Source organism: Macrobrachium rosenbergii, chromosome 6, assembly GCF_040412425.1.
Source record: "Macrobrachium rosenbergii isolate ZJJX-2024 chromosome 6, ASM4041242v1, whole genome shotgun sequence".
NCBI classification, from domain to species: domain Eukaryota; kingdom Metazoa; phylum Arthropoda; class Malacostraca; order Decapoda; family Palaemonidae; genus Macrobrachium; species Macrobrachium rosenbergii.
In genome coordinates this window covers 13,632,195-13,649,347 of record NC_089746.1, presented here as the reverse complement: position 1 = coordinate 13,649,347, position 17,153 = coordinate 13,632,195, and the positions used below count along the sequence as shown (strand labels likewise).

At 37.7% G+C, this 17,153-nt stretch overlaps 1 long non-coding RNA gene across 1 annotated transcript in view; it reads left to right on the top strand.

The window, feature by feature from the left end:
• Window positions 1–17,153, top strand: part of LOC136839219 (uncharacterized) — a 616,302-nt gene that overhangs the window by 549,218 nt on the left and 49,931 nt on the right. Inside the window, exon 4 of the long non-coding RNA XR_010853258.1 lies at window positions 16,415–16,490. This is a non-coding gene — a long non-coding RNA (uncharacterized lncRNA). The remainder of the gene's footprint in view (window positions 1–16,414; window positions 16,491–17,153) is intronic.

Below are 17,153 nucleotides of genomic sequence, written 5' to 3'. Positions count from 1 at the left end.
TTCAGAAGATCTTTGGCCAACAGGAGAATTGAGAAATAAGATTAGGAAATAATACCACATAAGGATTGAGCCTAACAAACAGCTGACTCTGTAAAAGAAAACTATTGATATGGCGTTGTCTGTCTGTCCGCACTTTTTCTGTCCGCCCTCATATCTTAAAAACTACTGAGGCTAGAGGGCTGCAAATTGGTATGCTGATCGTCCACCCTCCAATCATTAAACATACCAAATTGCACCCTCTAGCCTCAATAGTTTTTATTTTATTTAAAGTTAAAGTTAGCCATAATTGTGATTGTGGCAGCTATATAGGATAGGCCACCACTGGGCCGTGGTTAAGGTTTCATGGACCGCTGTTCATCCAGCATTATACCAAGACCACCGAAAGATAGATCTATTTTCGGTGGCCTTGATTATACGCTGTAGCGACTGTACAGAACTCTCGATTGCGCCGAAGAAACTTCGGCGCATTTTTTACTTGTTCTTCATGAATTAAGAAAAAGATATTTTCCTTAGAGTGATCTTTCTTTCGAATCAAACGTTTTACCGGGTGCGTTTCTTTGCGGATAGAGTATCCTAGTCAAAGATTATGTTTAGTAATAATTCCTTTTGACGAATAACTAAACGTATGGACTTATATCTGTGAGACATTATAAGTGATCAAAACAGTTGAAGAGAGTATGTTTCTCAAGTACTATATAGTACAGTAATTCAAATTTCTGAATGTGATTTAATGTACTGAAGTATACAATTGTACTTCAGTGAGTTTTTAATTTATTTTTCATTGAACTAAAGACTTGAGAATTAACACGGACTGTATTATGTTATATAAGTAAAATTAACATTCATTTTTATCGAGCCTTTGAATTTAGAATTGCCATGAATCGTGAATATACAATTTCGTTAGTCAGTCATTCATGAGTATATAATTTCGTTAGCCACTTTTTTCATATGCAAATCGTGCTGAAATAGTATCATTTCAACCCATAACTCGAAATGTTCCTACAGAATATTATTTTCGCCAAACTTGAGAAATATTATTATTTTTATTTTTTTTTTAAGGATAAGACGGAAAGCCTTTACGCACAAATACGACATAAATGCGGAGAAGTCCTTTCCATTCCCAGTTACAAACGCCCATTTGCATTATTCATGCTGTATCGCCCCTCTTAAGATGGCAAGTTACAGTTGCACACAAAGTTTTGTGAAAAGCTCTAGAAAGCTAGTATACCTCTCTCTCTCTCTCTCTCTCTCTCTCTCTCTCTCTCTCTCTCTCTCTCTCTCTCAACCCTTTTTTTTCCTAGAATAATCTATGGATAGTCTAGACCAGCCGGCGCCTCAAGCCATCACACTGTACAGTGCTCTCTCTCTCTCTCTCTCTCTCTCTCTCTCTCTCTCTCTCTCTCTTCCTGCAAAGCGGCCTCCTTCTCCTGGCCTTGCCCTCTTCCTCCTCAGAGGTAAATGTGACCTCCAAATCTCGCAAGACCTCCTACTCCATGGCTCACATACCTCGTTAACCAGCAATTAAGTGTCACCGAGGGTTTTTTCCCGGCCAGCAATACAAACCACTAAACAGTCGATAAATCTGTGCGCGTCTAAGTCCGGGGGTGGATAGGGGCGGCCGTAGACTCGATAGCACCAATGGAGGACGAGAATGTCAACAAACACTCGGGCGAGTGGCTGCGAAAATGCTGTAACAATTTTTCTCCTTCTTCTTCCTCTTCTTCTTCTTTTCTCGAATCGCGCTGTGAATGGAGGACAGCAGGGGTAGTATTAAGCCAGTGGTGAGGATTTAATAGAGAAAATGAAAAATGAAAAAACTGGCTCGGTTCCGTGCGTAAAATATGACGGGGCTTACAATGGACGTTACCCACAGCGCCAGCATTCTACGGCAGTTTGGCTAAGAAAAAGATATAAAAAATAATAAGAAAAAATGGAATATTCCCGTTTTCTAGTGCAGTAAGCCTTGTCGTTTCCGCACGATAAAGATCTACGTTTAACGCTACAGTTATGTACTTTTTCTGTTATTAGAGCAGGATTACAATTTAGGAAGTGATGAAATGGATTCCCTGTAATTGTGTTTTGTTATTGAACTTAATTGAATTGAATATAGAATTTAGGCCAAAGGCCAATCTCTGGGACCTGTGAGGTCATTCACCGTTGAAACTGAAATTGACAGTAAAAGGTTTGAAAGGTGTAACAGGAGGACAGCCTCGCAGTCGCACTATGAATCAGTTGCTAGAAGAGTACAGTTTATAATAAAAGAAAGAGTTGCAGCTAGGGGCCGAAGGCACGCTGCAAAGAACCTTAAGTAATGCCTACAGTGCACCGCACGAGGTACACTGACGGCACTACCTCCCTACGGGGGTGTTATGTTATTCTCTGTTATTAAAGCTTCCTAGTACTAACTACCTCGTCGTAAACCTTCCTATTCGTAACTTCCTCGCCGCAACCGCCTAGTCGTAACTCCTTCGTCGCAACTTCCCAGTCGTAACTTCCTGGTCGTAAATTCCTAGTCGTAACTTTCTCGTCGTAGCTTCCTATTCGTAACTTCCTAGTCGTAACTTCCTTGTCGTAACTTTCTCGTCGTAGTTTGCTATTCGTAACTTCCTAGTCGTAACTTCCTAGTCGTAACTTTCTCGTCGCAGCTTCCAGTTCGTAACTTCCTGGTCGTAACTTCCTAGTCGTAACTTTCTCGTCGTAGCTTCCTATTCGTAACTTCCCAGTCGTAACTTCCTAGTCGTATTCTAAGATTCCTCGTCGTAACTCCGTACTCTTATTTTTTACTTCCTCGTCGTAACTTCCTGCTTCCATTTCTTACTTCCTCGTCGCAACTTCCTCATCTCAACTTCCTGTTCGCAACTTCTCTGCCGTAGCTTCCTCGTCGTAAAACTAACCTTGGCCAAGTTTTTCGAAGACGAAGCCAAGAAGAAGAATAAGATGCCAAATTGCTGTTGTTTGGATTCCTTAGATATTCTCTCTCTCTCTCTCTCCCTCTCTCCAAAGGCTGTGTCTGAGACATTTAGTAAGTATTATCGAGGCTAAGTCAGAGATCTTATCGCCTGATAAAGTATCCTTAAAAAAGAAAAAAAAAGGAATTTCACGGTTTTCGCGAAGGAAACTAAAAAAATGTTAAGTCCTTACCAGAAAAAAGGGAATTTCACGATTTTCGCGAAGGAAACTCTTAAAAAAGTGTCAAGTCCTAATAAAAAAAGGGGGAATTTCACGATTTTCGCGAAGAAAACTTCAAAAGAAGAAAGTTCTAAAAAAATTGTGCTTCAATTACCCGGCAAATGTGGATTCCAAGAACACGAAAACAGTCGATCCAATCGACGTTGAATTGCGGAATAACCCGGTCGAAGGATTATCATCTACTTCTGCAAGAATCACAGATCAGGAAATAAGAAGAAAAAGAAGGGAAAAAAAATACCCAGCTAACAAAACATTTGCAACGATATTTTTCACAAATTCCAAACTCCTGTAATGCTTTGTTTCACGTTGCCAGCTGCAACCAATGACATTCCGACGACTTTTCCTCTTGTGAAAAAGTGAGAGAGAGAGAGAGAGAAATAATGGAAGAGAGAGCAAGCAAGCTACCAAGAGAGAGAGAGAGGTGTAGATAGAGACAGAGATAAAACAAGAGTAATCAAAATCAAGAAAGAGAGAAGGCAGTAGGAGACAGAAAGAATTCAAATTATATATATATATATATACAGTATATATATATATATATATATATATATATATAAATATATATATATATATATATATATATATATATATATATATATATATATATATATATATATGTGTGTGTGTGTGTGTGTATAAACATATATATTTATATATATGCTGATGATCTATATACACACATATGTATATGTGTGTATATATTTATATATGTGTATATACAGAAATTTTACATGTGAGCAACACTGTAGGCATAGAAATAAAACAACGTAGAAAAATGAGAGAGAGAGAGAGAGAATTCTTCCAGCGGTTTCCTTTTAATAGGCAGCCGGTGGCCTATAATTCCTAGTTACGTGATACCGCGATAGTAGAAATAGGTTTAGGCCTCCTGAAATGAAAATGAATTGGTCCAGGATAAACAATTACGGCCAAATAGTAACTATCTTTAGCTAGATGTGTCTCTAATGGTTATATAGAGACGGATGTAGATCTGCTCTTTTGTTAAGCGGTGGGTTCTTTACGATAAAGTAAGACTTGATCTTGTATTGAATGCAAATGCTGTTTTCTTTCAATAGCTGTTTCATTGTACACTTTATGCTTAAATGTACTTGAATGTATATTCAGTTATACAAACACATTCACGTACACACATACATACATTGTATGTACATGTATATGTGCGCGTGAGTGAGTATAAATATATATGTATGTACTGTATATATGTATATATATATATATATATATATATATATATATATATATATATATATATATATATATATATATATAGAGAGAGAGAGAGAGAGAGAGAGCGCATGAAATGTCATTAAATTCACATCCAAACTTTTTTCAAAATCGTAAATAATAATAATAATAATAATAATAATAATAATAATCTGAACGCAGACAATATGATCCTTGAAACTCGAAGAACAATAACAGTCATAATAAAAGTGCAGCAACACAACAATAACGTAAAGAAAAAATATGATAATAATAGAACTTCATAATGAAGAATACACACCCCCGTAACACAGAAACAAAACACAAAAAAAAAGAAAAAAAAAGAAAAGAATTAAAGTAGTGTTCTCCGAATCGACCAGGCCAGGAGGACAAGCTGCCAAGAAACGAAAGATTCTGAAAAAAAAATTGTGAATGTCCCGAGAATTGTGAAACATCTCCCTGTGCCCGCCCGCCCGCCCGCCCGCACGCGCGCGCCAAAAATAAAAAAAAAAGGGACCTCTTTGTTTACATTTCCATGGAGAGTCTGCAACACTTCCCTCCTCCACTTGACCTGCCAGGGCTATTTTTGCATTCCAGCAACACGGAAGGAGAGTAAACGATTTCTTCGTTCACCTAAAAAAAAAAAAAAAGTTAAAAACTTCAAGAAAACAAAATATTTTGGCGAGTCTGCATATCACGGAGGAAAATCTGAAAATGGGCTTGCATTTTCTCCTATGGAAAGGTAACATTGTATTTCTTTTTTTTTTTTTTTAACAAAAGGAACAGTACTCTTTTTCACTTTATTATATGCATGGGAATGAAAAAGAAAAAAAATCTTCAAGAAAAAAAGAAAATATTTTGAGGTGTCTGCATATCACGGAGGTAAATCTGAAAATGCGCTTGCATTTTCTGCTATGGAAAGGCAACGTTGAAGTGGTGTTTTTTTTTTTTTTTTTTTTTTTTTTTTTTTGGCAGAAGGAACAAAACTTTTTTTCACTTTGGTATATGTATGGGAATAAAAAAAAAAGAAAAATATTCAAGAAAAAAGAAAATATTCTGGCGTGTCTCCATATCTCGAGGGCAAATATGAAAATGCACCTGCATTTTCTCCTGTGGAAAGGTAACATCGAGGTTTTTATTTTTTACAGAAAGGAACAGCATTCTTTTTTCCACTTTGGTATATTTATAGGAATAAAAAGAAAAAAACATCTTTAAGGAAAAAAAAAATATTTTGGCGTGTCTGCATATCACGAGGGCAAATCTGAAAATGCGCCTATGGAAAGGTAACACTGAAACATGTTTTTTTTAACATAACATGGGAAAAGCATCATTATTTTATCTTGGGATATGTATTGAAATACTTCGGAGCTACCTCAGTGTTTCACGGTATAAGTAATCTTCGAGGAATCATTTAAAAATGCATAAAAATAGAGATAAAAATACCTTTAACGTATAGATAAATGATGCATTGGCCCTGGTGGGGTTCGACGTGCTATTTTGTTGTTAAACTATCTTCATCATCGCCTCCAAAGCCAAGTGATATAAGCCTTTACTGTGCTTTATCTTTCACAAGTCTCTACTCATTTCCAGCTTCCCTTCTAAGTCTACCAAATCTCCTGGTATCCACAGTAGCTCAATGAACACTATCACGTGCTTACTCTCTCCTTAGGGCGATGAGAAGGACATGTCCAAACCATCTCCATCTAGCCTTTCTCATTATCTCATCAACTTAGTGAATTCCGGTAATAGCATTATTTCCCTGGTGGAATAATTTCTCACTGTTTTCTGTCATCTGACTTAAATATTCTTCTTTAAGCTTTATTCTCACATCGGCAAAATCTTTCAGAAATAGTCTCAATTTCATAACATGATTCATGTCAGTAATCTTGATTCTTCCTAGTAAAATGTTTACATTATCTGGGTATGTTGATGTTGTCTGAAAATTGCCAGCTCCACAGAATGAAAATGCTGGAAACACTAATCTTTCACAAAATCAACACTCATGTAAAAATAAAATTCTTGTCAAAATAGTCCCTTATGTTTAAATTATTGGCGTTCATCAAGAGCTATTTCAGCAGGATTTTTATCTGTACGTTTAAAATAAACATCGCAATTAGCTTCCCTTCAAAAGAGCCCAGTCAAGCACTGACGTTAATGAGGCAAGAATCTTGTAAAAACGGACGATATAAGAAGGCATTTGTGTCATTCATCCAGAACAGCCTTAACCCACAATAAGAGAAAGCAATAACATTAAAAGGAACAGACAGGAATTTCAATACATCAAGCTAGTAGTTCATCAATAGACTACATCCAAAGATGAATAAAACAAAACTACGAAAAGCAAATCCTTCACTTAATTTCGACGTAAGGTTAAAAGTTCATTTCTCCTTCCACGTTCCCAAACTGTATCAAAGTGCCCTTACAATTCTACGCCTCGCTGGGGAAAGCCACCTATTCAACCTTTCATTTCTAGGCAATATCAACTAACGCAATATAACCAGTAGATGAAGACAACGAACCAACAAGCACATCGAGTGCTCTTGCTTCATAAATAAAACTGGAAAGGGGGGAGCCCTTTGCTACTACTCAGTGCAAGCAAGGTGATCTGTGTTTACGCCAAGGGGGCGCGAGCAACTGCAAATAATTTACGAGGTGGGTTAAAACCTTTGTTCCTAAATTGCCAGTGTCGTGTTGAAGGCGGCGGAGGGTACCAGTCACCGTTACATAAGACAGACAGGCAGAGGGAATGGTCTCTCTGGGATTGATGGAGTCTGACAGACAGACAAGGTAGACAGAGGGATTGGTCTCTTTAGGATTAATGGAGTCTGACAGAAAGACAGACAGAGGGAATGGTCTCTGGGGTTAATAGAGTCTGACAGACAGACAAGATAGACAGACAGACAGAGGAAATGGTCTCTTTGGGGTTAATGGAGTCTGACAGACAGACAGACAAAGGGAATGGTCTCTTTGGGGTTAATGGAGTCTGACAGACAGACAAGATAGACAGACAGACAGAGGGAATGGTCTCTTTGGGGTTAATGGAGTCTGACAGACAGAGGGAATGGTCTCTTACTGATTAATAGGGTCTGATCGAAACAATTTTGCCGTTAGCGTAAATATTTGATTAGGGATTTTCAGGTCTTGACAACAAATTAATCCCTCGTTGTTTAAAGTAAAAAATCCCCACCCCCCCATGGGTAACGGGTGTACATTTATTTATTTACGTAATTTCATTTACATAAAAATCAACATGAATTAATCCTGGCAGAATAATATATGCCTCTGTGTGTGTGTGTATCAATCCGTACACACAAACACACACACACACACACACAGCAGCCTTCCCACGGAAAGCCTCAGGCAAAGAAATACTTAGGTTCCAATTTCTTTTATGATCTGTGTGGGCCAGTTGTTAGCGCCTAGGTTTTCATTTGAGAGACCGGGGTTCGGTCCCGACGTGAGTTAGAAATTTATAAATATATTTATATAATTATATGTATACGTGTGTGCCTGTGGTTGTGTTCTTTCCTGTTTTTTTATACATCAAACTGCATTAAACAGCGGTAGGAGAATCCAGTGCGGTCTCTCCTGTGACCTAAGATGGCGAGACGAATATTAGGAGAAAATTTCCTTCAGAGCCACTTAAGGATTATCCGCTTCCGTGACCTCCCAGAGTAAATAAGGGTCGACTTTAAAAAGGAAAAATTGAAATGCCTTGCTGAAAGGACTCTCTCTCTCTCTCTCTCTCTCTCTCTCTCTCTCTCTCTCTCTCTCTCTCTCTCTCTCTCTGCGGAATTCATGTTCAAGGACCGTTCGCTTTGCTAAAGTGTGCGCGTGCATATAATGACCACCTTTCGGAGAGAGAGAGAGAGAGAGAGAGAGAGAGGCGTGAAGAAGAAGAATAAGAAAGAGAAAGAGAGGAAAAATATTAAAATAGATAATATTTTGGGAGAGAAAAAGTTCTTTCGTCACAGGAAGCAAACCTTGGTATAAAAGAATGGGAAGCCAGTAACGAGAGTCTTAGTACAAACAACGGAAAGTATTCCCGTTTTCTGTTAAGATTATTATCGGTCCCGGCATCAGCAGTAGCTGGATCAACAAGAAAACAAACGAAAAATGGCCATTTTCCTCCTGCCGAAAGCTGTGCAAACACGAACATTTACTTCGTTTACAAAAAAAAAAAGTAGATTTGTTCATTAGATTGCCGTCCTTTTCCTACGTACTTTGAAGTCTAGGGTCTGAGAAAATTGAAAAAATTAGAAGAGGAAGAAGGAAAACTGATTGTTGGGACATAGCGGACGGTCTAGAAATACTTTTTTTTCTTTTTTAAGTATTTGGAATACTGTCGAGTAAGATATGAAGATTTGACAAACACATTCACACATAAAAGTACTCACTCTTTCAATCATACATGTGTATGCATGTGCATACGTACGCAACAAACGGATATAAACGTCAATTCAACGCTTACCTGTAGACTGACATTTTTCCGAGAAGGCATGGCTTGTGTTCTAAGGACAGCAACGGCTGAAAGAATCTCACATATTCTCCTTCAGATTTAGCAGCGATGCAACATCCTCCCCTTTGCAAAATTGAAGGACTTGGGAAGATCGTAGGCGGCCGAGATTGAAATCCATGGCTGGTGCAAGAGAAGAGAGAGAGAGAGAGAGAGAGAGAGAGAGAGAGAGAGAGAGAGAGGAAAGGGTACAAAGAACAACAAACCCGCGAAGAGTGAAGGCCAGATAGGAGAGGAGGAGGAGGAGAGAGAGAGAGAGAGAGAGAGAGAGAGAGAGAGCACAGCTCATATCTGGAATATTGGTCGACCGGGCAATTCTCTTATAACACAAACAAGGCTTCCCCAGGTGGTGTTGTCCCAGACGTAGTTAATTAAGCCTCCATCACAGGTTATACACATAGGGAGCAAAAGCAATATTGTCTACTTAGGCCTATCATGGCCTCGGGCAAATCTCGCCGTTCTCTCCCCCCTTCCCTTCCGCCCCCCCTCCCTTCCTCGAAGTCCTCTCATGGAGGATGAAGTACAAAAGGTGAAGAAGGGGATTGAGAGAGCCAGGAGGGAGAGAGAGAGAGAGGCATTTATATTTTCTTAAATGTATATGTTTGTACATACATAATTAAATGAAGGCATCCTAACTTTGCTAAGTGGAAAGAAAGTGGCGCTGGAAAAAAGTCTACACTTGGAAGGGGATCATAGAGAGAGACAGAGAGAGAGAGAAAGGTATTTATATTTCCTTAAATGTATATACAAGTACTGTATTTGTACATGTATAATTGGATGAAGGCATCCATAACTTTGCCGAGTGGAAAGACAGTGGCGCCAAAAAAAGTCTACACTTGTTACCATCAACATTGTTGCTTTTGATGATGTTATCGTCTGTCAGACGGTAATGACGATGACGTTAATAAAACCTGCTGAAGGAAGAAAGAAAGTAATAAAGATGGAGATAATGTGCGTAAGCATCCTCTGCTCCCTGGAAAAAAAAAAAAAGACGAGCGAGGGAGGGAGGCTTACGTAGACACACCACTCAAAGCAAGACGCTATCATGGCCCAGGGAAAGTCGACGCCGCTTGGGAGTTCTCCCGATAACAGCACTTGCCACCCGGCGGTGAGCGATCGCTGGAGGGAGAAATAACGAATAACTGATAATAATGAATGACGCATTATTATCGGGTGTGGCAACGTCACAGGAAAGGGGAGATTGAAAAAGGAGAGAGAGGAGTCTCTCAAGTATAAGACGTGGATGACAACAAACTTAGAAATGGATTACGTGTTAGTGAGTGAGTTATAGGCCTAGGTTTACCATCGTGGACACATTAATAATTTACCTGTCTGTGTGTTTGTCAGTCTGTTCGTCTGCTAAGACTAAAGCTGTTTAATTTATTAAAATCTTGACATCATTGAATGTCAAAACTTCAAACTCATATATAGGTGATAGGTATTCAACGTTTCATGTGGTATATCCAAGTTCAAGGTCATATTTACCGGTCAAAGGTCAATTTGACCTTTGCCGGAAATTTGCCACCGATGGCAGCACTGTGATGTGTTACATAAATGTCTTGTTGCTTAGTTATGTGAATCCCTCAGGTAGTCCCCGTCTGATTAATGTGGGATGTGAACCAGTTCCCTGTAAAGTAAATCAAACCCTTTTGTTACTGGGTTCGAGCTTTTATTGATATAATTTAGCTTTTATTTTATATCTTTTCAATATTCAACCATTTAAAAAATCTATCCTGCTTAAATCGACTGTTTTTTATAGATGAAGTGAGAACTCTCCAGCTCTCTTAACCCAGACACCACAGTTGTTAGGAAAAAAAATTAATAATTCTATTTTATATAATTTCAAAATGCAGCCATTTACAGAAAAAATATTCCCGTAACTTTAAAAAAATTTATTCTGCTTATAGCGTCCACTTTTTAAAGACAAACTGAGAACCTCCAACTCTGCTATACCAGTACAACATTTTAAAAAAAATGTAAAAAAAAAATTTTTTTTTCAAAAAACTCACGAAAAAGGTTTCAAAGACTTCAGTAACACCAAAAGGCACCTGTGTTAGTACATCAGGTGCAGAAGGCAAATGCAAGCAACAGATGTTCGTTCTTCCTCAGGCGGAAGATGCCTTACAAAGTACATTTTCCTTGCAATGATTTCAAATTGTGTCTTGGGCAAAGAAGAGGCGCTGAATTTATTCAGTTTAAAAAAGTGGCATTTTATAAAGGTTTCTAGGTCAGTTCCAGAGGGGAGGAAGGGGATGAATTCACTTGAATTCAGTGTGTGGTGTTGGGGAATCTCTCTCTCTCTCTCTCTCTCTCTCTCTCTCTCTCTCTCTCTCTCTCTCTCTCTCTATGTGCGTGTGTGTGTGTGTATTGTTAAATTCAGCATGTGTGTATTTCTCTTTCTCTCTCTCCGAGTGTGTAAATTCAACCTGTGTGTGGCACCTCTCTCTCTCTCTCTCTCTCTCTCTCTCTCTCTCTCTCTCTCTCTCTCTCTCTCTCTCTCTCTCTGTACTTGTTAAATTTAGCCTGTTTGTGCATCTATCTCTCTTTTTGTGTGTGTGTGTGTGTGCGTGAATGCATGATATCTTTGAAAAAAAATTCCTTCTAAAAGGGAAATCCATCTTTTAATATTAACACCATGCATTTTTAATGACAGGGAAGTCTGAGCCCTCTTGCGTTTTTCCGTAGAGGTAAAATTTGTATGCACTTACTTTTAAGGGTCCAGGATGAAAAAAAAAATTAATATGAAACGGTCAAGATCTTTGCCATTTCAATCACCAGTGTCTCTAGGGAAATTAAAATAACCACATTTAAATAAATAATAAGACGTTTGCCTTTATTTCCCTTTCTACAACTTGTAAGATTAATATTAGAGATTCTTTTTGATGTCTTTATTGAAAAAAATCTCACGAAACGAGAAGGTACATTTTTCAGTCTGTTTCGTTGTACACCGGATGACGAATTACTTGGTGGCTTAAGATGGCGTCCTGGCCTTTCGACGCTCTCTTATCTCACCGTCATTTCTAAATAATAATAATGATAATAATGATAATGATAATAATAATAAAGTAAAATGTAGCAGACAAAGTAAAAGATATACCACGGTAAAATATATACCAAAGGTTTTGACGGTATAATAATAATAATAATAATAATAATAATAATAATAATAATAATAAGTAAGGTATAACACATATAGTATCATATCAAGAAAATGGGTACGAAAGATTTTAACGGTATAGGTATTTTGATAATAATAATAATTTAATTACTTTATGCTAAGACAATTTAATTTTTAACTGTATTTGCATACACTACTCTCAGGTAACAGATCAAATATCATATCAATTAAATGGACACGAAAGGTTTTCTAAGTAATAAATAAACACGAATAATTACTTATTTCGTCAGCAATATCTTGTCAACTTTTTAAAGAATTTTTTTGTATCTTGAGATAGTAGGAAGTAATGGACAGATAACTAACGATAGTGGAAATTGTTCTAGTAACGTGAAAGAGTTATCAGAGTTATAATAACAGTATATAAACACGATAATGATAATGTCTTTAATATAATAATGGCGTTGTTAGAGATATAGCTGTTGTTGATAACAGGATAACAGTGATAACTGATAAAGTATCAGTAATATCTGTTTGGAAAAATACGTAATATCACCACATATCAAAAATAGTTGATCACCCAACATTATCTTATTTTAATTCCTCATTGGACTAGTGGGTACCGTTCTCGGCTAGCACTCTGCTGAGCCCGCGTTCGATTCTCCGCCTGCCAACGAAAATTAGAAGAATTTATTTCTGGTGATAAAAATTCATTTCTCGTTACAATGTGGTTCGGATTCCACAAAAAGCTGTAGGTCCCGTTGCTTGGTAACCAGTTGGTTCTTAGCCACGTAAAATAAATCTAATCCTTCGGGCCAGCCCTAGGAGAGCTGTTAATCAGCTCAGTGGTCTGGTTAAACTAAGGTATACTTAACTTTAGGCCCCAGAAGAAAGTTGCTATTAATTGAAAGAAAATAAAAATAGATTGCGTGGAGATCCAGCCATCTATTGTGACTTCTAATATCATCCAGAAGAATAAAAAAAAATCCAGCCATGGTTCTTTTTTATAAGCCATGATGATATCTCAGATGATACTTTGCCATTAGCATCCACCTCTCTCTCTCTCTCTCTCTCTCTCTCTCTCTCTCTCTCTCTCTCTCTCTCTCTCTCTTTCTCTCTCTCTCTCTCTCTCTCTCTCTCTCTCTCTCTCTCTCTCTCTCTCTCTCTCTCTCTCTCTCTCTCTCCCCAGTTTAAGAACTTTAAAGAAATAGGGATATTTCTTTAGCTCTCCAGAAAAGTATATGACTCTGTGTGTGTGTGTGTGTGTGGGCAGCAAGTGGAATTAATGGCTCCTGTCTTACGCAAAATCTCCTCCTTTAAAACTGAAATGAATCCGAGGATTGGGTTTAAGAATTTCAAGAGATATAAAACTGATCTCCCGGGGAAAGTCTGCTTTTAAGAAAGAAAATATACTTTTGACCGGAGTCTTTTTCAGTTTCTGTTCACTAAATTTGAGAAGATGTTTACTGAACACTGTATTCGGAAGAAATGTCTACAGAATATTGAGATTGGTTGAACACTGTATTCGAAACGAATGTGTACAGAATATTCAGATTGATCGAACATTTTATTTTAAACTAATGTTTACAGAATATTCAGATTGATTGAACATTTTGTTTTAAACTAATGTGTACAGAGTATTAAGATTTACAGAATTTACAGAAATAATTCACCAAAATACGAATGCTAATGCTACAAGTGAATGTGTTTAGTTTTAATTTTTGTTTGGGTTGATATATAAATTTCTCGATGCCACAGAATCTAGTATCACTTCTTCCTCTGCATCTTTACCCACTCCTATGCGGGGTCGATGTTTCTGACAGCTTTCCTCCACCTGGTTCGGTCAGGCACATCGTCCTCTGACAATTGTTTGTCTCTCTGGTCATCTCTAACTACATCCATCCACCTTCGCTTCTTCAGACTCCCTCTTGCTCTCCCACCAGGCGCTTCCATCTGCATCACTCTCCTCCCTACTACATATGTCTCATCCCTTCTCATCACATGGCCATGCCACCGCAGTCTTCTTTCCCGGGCCTATTTGATAGTTCTACCACTTTGGTAGTTCCTCTTATTCTTTCATTTTTGAGCCTGTCCATTTTTATTACTCCGCACATCCACCTGAGCATTTTCATCTCTACCGCATCCAACTTCTTCTCTTGCACTCTCTTTACCGGCCATGTTTCTGCTCCATACATCAAAGCTGGTCTCACTACTGTCTTATACACTCTTCCTTTAACCTTTATGGTTGATTCTGCGGTCGCACAAGAAACCTGGCATCTTTCTCCAATTTTTCCATCCAGCCTGCACCCTGTGTGTTATTTCTACATCCAAATTTCCGTTATCAGCCACTGCTGAACCAAGATACCTAAATTTTTCTACTCGGTTCAACCTTGTCTCTTCCATATTAATTTCAGAGTCTTGATCTTCATTAAAACTAGTATCACTAAACTGCCAAATTATGGTGATTTTTTACTTATTTTTCTTTATGGATTGTAAGGGCAAGTGGATTATCAATAAATTATTAATCTAACGACGATAATATTAATAATTAGTATATATTTTGAAGTCCGCCGTTCTTGTTTCAAGAAGTTTCGTAACTTCTTGGACATTCTTTGTAAAGTCTCAGGGTTGATAACAGAAGTGCTCCGTTTCTTTCTCTCAAAGTTTTTTAAGTTTTTTTTTTTTTTTGGAGTTTATGATCCTACGTCTGACGTCGTAGTTAAGGAACTTCCGAGCGCATAAAAATTTTCAAACTTCTCTGGCCGAAGTTCCTGGATAATTTCGGCCAAATTTTTCATCCGTACTGGACCTGATCTAAGCTATGCAGTGGATGTCATATACACCAGTTGAAGACGTCTTTAATAATTCTAATGGAAGTTGTAAGTTGGAACAACGACATTTGTGAAAAGTTTGAATTGCCGTTCCATGTAAACACTAGAAAAGTTTTAAAAGTCTTTATGAAAACTTCAGTTGAAAGAGAAACGTTGAACAGGCCTAGACTAATCGAAGTTTTATCCTGTTAATTTCCTGATAAGAATAATCATTAAAAGTTGTTTTATACTTGACATATCACACTCATTTATATCGTCAACCACAAACCCACGATCCTTATTGTTGTTTGTAAAAACTGGGTGGTAGCTATATAATGGTGACTGAGTCAGCTCAGTACAAGACTTATATTAAGAAACTAAGAAAACCAATAACTCCTACGGAATGTTGAGGGGTGCCCATAGAGTCGAAGACGCCCCCCCCCCCCCCACCCGACCCTTGGCAGGTAGAACCAGCCTAAGCTAGTTGTCTTAAATCAGTTAGGATAGGAGGGTTCAAGGGGTCGATGTCCCCTCTCCCCCAAACGAGGTAGGACCTGACACACTGGGTTAGTTTAAGTCCGGATGCATCTTTGTATTTTGTTCTATAATTTCCGGTGCTCAGCTTACGGTAGGTTTGGAGGTTATAACTTTATTTTAGGTTAGGTTAGGTTGAAATGTATTCCTGTGATGTGCGTGCTTTCTATAACTTTTTTTTATTGTTAAATATTACATTTTTCAGGAACGTTTTACACAATCCTTAGCTGAGTATGAATGTTCATTGTCCTTTTGAAACTTCAGTTGAAAAACAATAAATTTATTAGTTACCAGAGAGAGTAACATAACACTTTGCTTTCCTGCTGTAGTAGTGTTTACAAGAGGTGAAGCTGACTATAAAAAAAAATAAGAAAAAATAGAAGACTGGGCTTCCTTGAATGTCCTGTGAGAATTAACAATGATCTTCTGACCAAGGATCAATGTTCAGACAGTATCGTTTGCTGTTGCAACATGTTCTTGGATCAAGTGAAGTAAGACTATTAACGATCTGAGATTTTTTCATTGGCTTGTATGAGGATGTCGGTGATAGTCTTAAAAGAAGCCACTCGATTTTCAGTTGCTTTGAACGTGAAAAAGATATATTTTTGCACTTTGACAATCTCTCAAATGCTATGAATTTAGAGGCTTGTTAACTTTCTATTGGTCTAAAGGACTCGATCTGGTTGAATGGACCAGTGTTGTGTAATGGCAGACCTCCTTGCTTGTGAACGTTATGATTTGGTATTTTATGTAATTACAGTGGGATTATTGACAGTGAATTACAGGCATTTATGATTTATTTTAGGTTAATATTATACATTTTAGTTTTTAGAATTTGATATGTACTAAACAGATATATGCAAGTCTGTTTATCTGCCTTAAATAGGCTAACTGAATGTATTTTTTGCTGTAACTCCCTAAATGACATTGTACCTTTACCAATGAAAAATAAAAATATTACGAAGATGTTCAGGAGTGCCTTACCCAAGCAGTCAGGCTTCATCTTCTAAACTTTGTTTTTCTTTCCAGATTCTGCTAAATTGAGGAGATAGGAAAAGCCTCTGAAAACGTCTCCAAGAGTTCATCCCCCTGCCAACAGTATACAGTAAGTTGAAGAATATTGTAGCTTTGTTTGTTATGACTGAGTTATATTTAGCAGCTGGGGTTTGAGCCTTGTCTGGGTCTGAAAAAAAAATTGTGAGTGGGGATATGTACAAAAAAATATTTTTTCATTCCGGGTACATCTAACCGATATACATTTTTTACCTGAGAAAGTAAGTATGATAGCCCTAATACTTATGCAGTTTTAAGCTCTTTTACATCAACTGTATTTCATCATCACAGACAAAAAATTAAAAAACAAAGAAGAATTAGATTATCATCATCTTTTATAATAATATCCGTATAGTATAGTGTCCATTATCAATCGCCGGGGAGTGTTTTTGACGGGGAGTGAAACACGGCTACTCCATTACTCCGGAGTCCCATAACAGGACCATAACTCGGTAATAACCTGACCTTATCCTGTGTCGTAATCGAGGTCAGAGGGAGGTTTATGTCCTCGCCTGTAATATGGATTGTAACCTCAGCTAAACTCCCTTAGTGGTAGGTAGACAAATAATTGAATGTTTAGTAAGGGGCTTAGTCTCTCTCTCTCTCTCTCTCTCTCTCTCTCTCTCTCTCTCTCTCTCTCTCTCTCTCTCTCGAATTACAAGTTCTTGTGGACTTGCGTTACCCTCTCTGCCTCTCTATATACTTACACTTTCTC